The sequence below is a fragment of the Chrysoperla carnea genome, chromosome 3 (assembly GCF_905475395.1).
Source record: "Chrysoperla carnea chromosome 3, inChrCarn1.1, whole genome shotgun sequence".
NCBI lineage: Eukaryota > Metazoa > Arthropoda > Insecta > Neuroptera > Chrysopidae > Chrysoperla > Chrysoperla carnea.
In genome coordinates, this window is record NC_058339.1 from 1,475,490 (window position 1) to 1,482,593 (window position 7,104).

General features: G+C 31.7%; 1 long non-coding RNA gene across 1 annotated transcript; it reads right to left on the minus strand.

Moving 5' to 3' along the window:
* Nucleotides 1–437: 437 nt before the first annotated feature.
* On the minus strand, nt 438–1,197 carry LOC123294952. Its single transcript, XR_006535137.1, has 3 exons — nt 1,091–1,197; nt 546–687; nt 438–477 (listed from the first exon to the last, which is right to left on the minus strand). It is a non-coding gene; the product is annotated as an uncharacterized LOC123294952 (long non-coding RNA).
* Nucleotides 1,198–7,104: the final 5,907 nt, after the last annotated feature.

The following is a 7,104-nucleotide window of genomic DNA, read 5'->3' on the forward strand; positions in this document are numbered from 1 at the left end:
AAAGAAAAAAAAAAAAAAAAAAAATAGAAATAAATAAATAAATAAATAAAAAAAAAAACCTATCAAAATCTAAAACACACACACAAATAAAAAAATAAAATAAAATACAAAAATTAACAAAATTAGTCATTAAAAAAGTTGAATTAAAATCACGCTAGCGTGTGAACGGACGTCAAATACACGCTAACGTGTGAATAGCCACCATACACAATTATAAAAATTTAACAAACAAACAACGTAGTTCGGCGTAGGAACACAGAACGGAGCTAAAAAGCTCAGTCAATTTTAAAGATGGGCTCCTTAATCAAATCACCTTTGAATGGTATACATCAGAGATAAAGTTTATTTAAAAATTAATAAAACGACACGTTTGTGCCCGCTTACGCGAGCACGTTTTTTAATATCACATCGACGGATTTGTGCTAAAGATATACGATCGTGGAGTAACAAGGCTGGATGGAATTTCAATAATTTAATCTGGAAATAATTATAATTGGGTTTAACTTCAAAGAAGTGGACTTACATAACGATCAAATTAATTATACCTGGACATTTCATCAACGGCTGGTGTTGTTTGTTTGGCTGTGTACCGCTCGGTTTCCTATGGTGGTTTTTCCTAGATTTTTAAGGTACGGTTATTATTTTTCTTCTGTTTTAATCCGTATTTAATAGTAATTGGAGATTTACCTACAAAAAAAATTCAAAAAGGTTTAATATACGTAGTTTTAGAATACGCAATTGAACAGTTCCGATTCGATTTTAGTTAAACAATAGATTTAGTTTGGTACGTGAACCAATACCGCGGTTAGAAGTGTAGCTGACCACGAGTTTAGACAGCCCTATTTTGGGTGTCTTGATTTCTCGAATTCGGCGCTACACTTCGCGGAATTAAATCTTCGCTGTATTCTGCCCTGGGTAATACTTGAACAAATCGAGTCACGGGTCGAATACAGGGGATAGTGAATTGGTTCACTTCGCAAGAATAAGTTTACACAGTATACGCCAAAATCGGAACTGTTCAATTCGAATTAGAGTCACACATTTTAATAAAACAAAAAAAAAAGGAAAATAATAAAGAAACAAAACTCACATTAGTAAGGTTATGTCGACGTGTGAAGTTGTTTTGAAAAGAGTGATTTCTTGTTAATTTTATATCATGTTTAAACATTAATAATTTTTTTATCGACATATTTGCAATTCTAAAAACCAGAAAAGAACATTTATATTTCAATTTAAATAAATTACTTAAGTGTTGAAATAAAAACTCACATGCGTTTTTTGTTGTTTTCAAATAATTTGACGTTTCACTGATATAGTCCATAGAGTGGTAGTCGCTTTCACAGACTACTACTCCATCCTAGACCGTTCCTTTTGTCAACCTTATTTTTTTTTCAGATTCGATCACTATTACTAGATCGCGGTTAAAAAACGCTTCCACTTTGTCAACAAAGCCACGGTTGGTAATTTAATAGAAGATTTAATTAGAGTCTTCTTATAAATGCCACACTCCAATAAGGCCAGGAATGGTAGTAATTTTGAAATAAGATCGAGTACCACCCGTTTAATGGCCTCTTGGTATTGTAGAAGAGAATTTTCCGGGTAAGGACAATATAATTCGAGTGGTTTCGATTCGCACGGAACGAGGACTCTTCTAACGATTAGTGGTAAAAATTTACCCACTACCATCGCAATAATAGAATCTCGCAATTTTTATTTTATTTTCTATTTTGTTTGTTTTTTTCCCTTGAATAATGATCCTTTTAATTTCACAACTTGAGAATTCTGGTTGGTTTTTTAATTTTTATATTTTCGTATCCCTCACTTTCGAAACTATATTTTATGGCGGGGGGGATGTTCAATCCTGATTGAACTTAGTAGCGTAAAACGCAACCTTGATCGGACGAACCATAAATATTTGCATAGATAGATATTTGTTGTTGCCAAAGATGTTAATTAACAAATAATATATTATATAATTGTAATAAACCCGTATTTATTACGACCCATAATAGAGGTCAGTTTTACCGCTTAATAATACGAAACTTTTCATAAATAAACTTTTCTTATCGTAATTAAACTAATGAGTAAAACAGGTTAATTTTACTTTATCCTAATAAAATCCTTATTTCCAATCCTTTTACCATTCTTATACCAAGTGGTTTTTTTGTGTGAATCTGACATAGAAAATATAGTTAGAAAATATAATCAAGAGACAAAAAAAGGGAATTTCTTCTAAGTGACTTACGAACTAGACTTATAAATGATATAAAATAGTTTTGATTTTTTGTTTATTTATACAATAAAGACAAATGTTTATACCCTCTTCAACCGCCATCACAGTGTCACCTACGGTATCGCGGAACCGTGAATAAAGACATGGATCAATACCAGAATGAATTTAATATAATTGCTGTATTTGAGACATGAGTAGACATGATGGAAAATGTTAAGCTATTGGGCAATGTAGGACACTAGAAGAAATCTGTACGAAGAAATTTAATATGAAGGCAATTAGAGGGAATAGTTGTTTTTTACAAGAACGCATAATGCGAATATTAAGTAAGTAGTATATTTTTTTTTACTGGATACGCAAATATGGTTTAACCATCAACCTGAACAAAAGCCTTCCAGTAAGTACCTTTTCTGGGCTCTTTAGTTAATAATAAGCGTATCACGTTTCTGCCAGAACGCGTCGATTATATTATCAGGTATTCTTTGCCAAATACTATAGCAGAACTACGTAAATTTCTGAATATAAATGTCAAACGAACGATTCACTCACTTAAATATTGACATAATAGGACGATTACCTCCGTAAAAAATTTTGGAGGCTGCGCTGTTTACCGATATTACAGCCGGTTGCACAAGTCATGTATGAAGCTTGGATCAGCAGATACGGAACTTCCTGTAAAAGTACAACGGATCGAGGACGGCAATTCAAGTACACAGTATTGTACAATACGTATACGTACGAAATACGTATTTCCCACAGAGACAATCATTAAGGCTATCAAGTGAGTTTTTGTGAAGTTCACAAATAACGACGAGCGTGACCCACATACATTCAATATGAAACTGAGAAACAACATTCGAATTTTTAAGCCACAATCAACTCCATTAAAATGTAATACAAAAGTGCTAATACAACCATAAATAAATGAATGATTTTGTGTTTATTCGTTTCGACAGTGTGTGAAAATCATTTCCAACTCCATACAATCTTCCATACCGGGTAATAAAACGTAACGATAAATACTTTACAATTGAAATTAAAATCAAACATGAAAACGTCAGTATTGGCAGACTTAAACCAACATATCTTTTGGAAACGGATTGTGATCAAAGTTTTTACACATCAGCTCAGGATTCGCCAACAGACAACGAAATAGCTACAATCAAGAATAAGTGCGTTCAAAATGAACAATCAAAAACTTGCTATTTAGATTTTCAGTTACGTGTTTTATATCTTGTTTAAGGTCTTTTAAAATGTTTACTATTTTCTTTATTCATTTTTGTAGATTGAATATGCGCTAAAATCTACATAAAATATAGATTTCTAACTGAAGCACCAATTTTATTCGAAATTGATATTTTCGTTAGAATCTTTCACGAATACAATACTTCCCTCACTTCGTGAAAATAATTTCGACTTAAAATTCGATTCTCTGTGATATGACTTTTTTGAGGTGAGAATCATTTTTACTCCAGTAAACGAGCATAAAAAAGAAGACGAAATCTCTAAATTTTGACCAATAGCACTGACTTTGATGAACAATTGGAATTAGGCTTTGTTGACACTCTAGATCTAAAGTTATATGATGCCGAGTGGTGCATTTGCCTAGAGGGTGGTAACCACTCCTTCTAGGGGATGGGGAAATACATGCTGAAAATGACAACAGGAATCGATAGAGGAATGAATCCTAAGCAAAAAGTGCCTTTTGTGAAAAAAAAGTGAAATTCGGAGTATTTAACGTCAAACAACTGAAAAACTGGATATTTATAAAAAAGAAAGTATATCGTAAACTTTTTAAAGTATTATAAAAAACCCTGAAAAGGAAAAAAGTTTCAAGTCATTTGCACGAAAAGTAGAATTGTATTATTGACAAAAAGTTGCTCGAACTTTTTTTTATGTTTTGTTCAACACATTAACTAATGAATTTATCACGGGAACTAAAATTCCCCTTTCCAATTTACTTTATTTCGGTACTTCAACGTTTTCAAAAAGTTTTAGAATTTTCGGCCATACATTGCGTTATTGTTGAAATATTGCATTAAAAATTTTAAAAACTTTATTGTTTTTCGAATTATTTAACAAAACAAACTTTTTTTGTTTTTTTTTTTTTTTTTCGATTTTTATTTATTTATTTATTTATTTTTTTTTTTTTTTTTCATTTAAATTGCAATATCTCGAAAAAAATATATGAAACTGAGCATATTGTCAGAACTTAAATGATGTAAATTTGAAAACGACGAGCAATAATTTTAGTTATCGTGGCAAATTCGTCTGCTTTCGTGCTGAATAAAAGAAAAAAAAAGTGCGTGCAACTTTCTTTTCAATATAACTTATTAATTTTCGAGCAAATGACTTCAGTATACCTTTTCCAAAAAAACGTCAAATTTTTCCTTTTACATATTTGACTTTATTTGACTCCAATAGTTTCCGGCGAAAAACCAGTTATCTTCAACCAGCTATATCTCAACAAATATCTCACGAAAACGAATGAGCAGTATTTTTATAGCATGTATATGAATTGTATCATGGTATACTAAGTTTAGTCCCAAGTTAGTAACGCTTAATAATACTGATGCAGTGAACAAAATTTTGGCACAGGTGTTCATAAAATCACCTAAATAGTCCATTTTCGGTTGCCTTTCTGTCTGCCTGTCTGTCTGTCTGTCCGTCTGACAACACGATAACTCAAAAACGAAAAAACATATCAAATTGAAATTCAAATCAATTTTCTAGCGTGTTCAGGATGTAAAAAGTGAGGTCGAGTTCGTAAATGAGCAACATAGGTCAATTGGTCAGAGGTCCGTAGGACCCATCTTGTTAACTGTTATAGAACAAAAGTTTAAATCTAAGAATGTTCCTTATAAAAAATAAACAACTTTTGCTTGAAACATTTTTTTGAAACCATCACTGTTTATCTGTGAGGTCGTAAATTATGTTCGAACATTGTATAGTATATATAATACATACCAGTCATGTGTGTGTGACATGTATGTATGTACCTAGCTATTTCACATGTTAACACTGTCTATGCATGCTATTTCAATTAAATCAGTCAATTGTTTGTTTTCACTTGTTTCCTCTATTTATAAGCTATACTTTCTGAATTTTTGTTTCGTAGTATGCCAATTAGACAATAGCTCGGGAAGTATTTTCGAATATCTATGTATACACTTTTCGAAATATGTTTTACTGACACTTTTTACTTAGAATTTGTCCTGCTATCGCTCCCCATTGTCATTTTCTCTAACTTTTTCCATCCTCTCGAAGGGAGGGCTACCACTATAAGTTTTGTTTCTTAGGGTCTTATCTACTTACCATCAAATTTTCAAATCAATCGGAGCATTAGGACCGAATTTAGAGGTATATTCTCCGTTTATTAGAGTTCATCTAATCTGAAAAAATCAATTACTGGAGTAAATCTAAGCAAAAAAAGGCTGTTATATGGATTAAAAGTTCGAGCAGCGAAACTTTGGGGTTTTTCTTTTCACATCAAAATAAGTATTTTTTGAAATTTTTTACTTTCCCGGAGTGGTTCAACATGTTTAAAAAACAAAATGGCGTCAAAAATGAAATTTTTTTCAGAAATTTTATCATTTTTATTTTATATTCGCAAAAGGAGACATCGGTGCATATCCAAATTTGGTAGGTTTGTAGTCAATGTTAAGAACTACTCCTCATAATTTTCTGGTGGGGTTTCGTCCCTTCCCCTCCCAGTTATATATATATATATGTATACATACATATGGTAAAACAGTTCATTTGACTATAACTTGAAAAATATTCAATTGATTTTAATGAAACTAATATCAATAGTAGGTTTTATTACTTACAACTTTCGGTTAAAATTTTAGCGAAATCCGTTAAATAGTTCGGCCAAAATTTCCAATTTAGAGAATTGTTTAAAATGGCTGCCATTTTATGCCATTTTGTCCTACGAGGTTAAATTTTTTTTTAAATTGTAGCATTTTTTATTATCTTTCGATTTTATAATAAGTGGCTTACCCGTAAAATGACTCCTTGATCCATATTTTTGCGAAAAACGGAAAATTTAACACTTTCTGGAAATAATTGTTTGGGGGGTGTATGGACTGGCTTTGGAGGGTGTTTTTTGCTTTGGCATGAGAAAACTATTTTTAAAAGAGGTCTATATGGCTTAAAGCAAAATTTTTAAGTTTTAACCCCCGCGCTGTAAGGGGGAAGGGGTGTATGAAATAAATGTATCTTAAAAGATTTTAAAAAGAGGTCAAAATAGTTTAAAATGCTAAAGTAACCCAAAATTTTAGATGTTTTTATTAATATAGCACTTTTTACAACATCCACCCCTTCCCTCCCGCTTTCATATTTTTTGCAAATTCAAAATTTTTATGACGTATAAAGGGGTTTTTGGGGTCGCTGATCTCGAATTTTACAATAGATTATCAAAAACAATTGTAATATTTTTAGGGGGTGTACTTATTTGGGCCAAAAAATCGTGATCAGCGACCCCCAAAACCCCTTTATACGTCATAAAAATTTTGAATTTGCAAAAAATATGAAAGCGGGAGGGGAAGGGGTGGATGTTGTAAAAAGTGCTATATTAATAAAAACATCTAAAATTTTGGGTTACTTTAGCATTTTAAACTATTTTGACCTCTTTTTAAAATCTTTTAAGATACATTTATTTCATACACCCCTTCCTCCTTACAGCGCGGGGGTTAAAACTTAAAAATTTTGCTTTAAGCCATATAGACCTCTTTTAAAAATAGTTTTCTCATGCCAAAGCAAAAAACACCCTCCAAAGCCAGTCCATACACCCCCCAAACAATTATTTCCAGAAAGTGTTAAATTTTCCGTTTTTCGCAAAAATATGGATCAAGGAGTCATTTTACGGG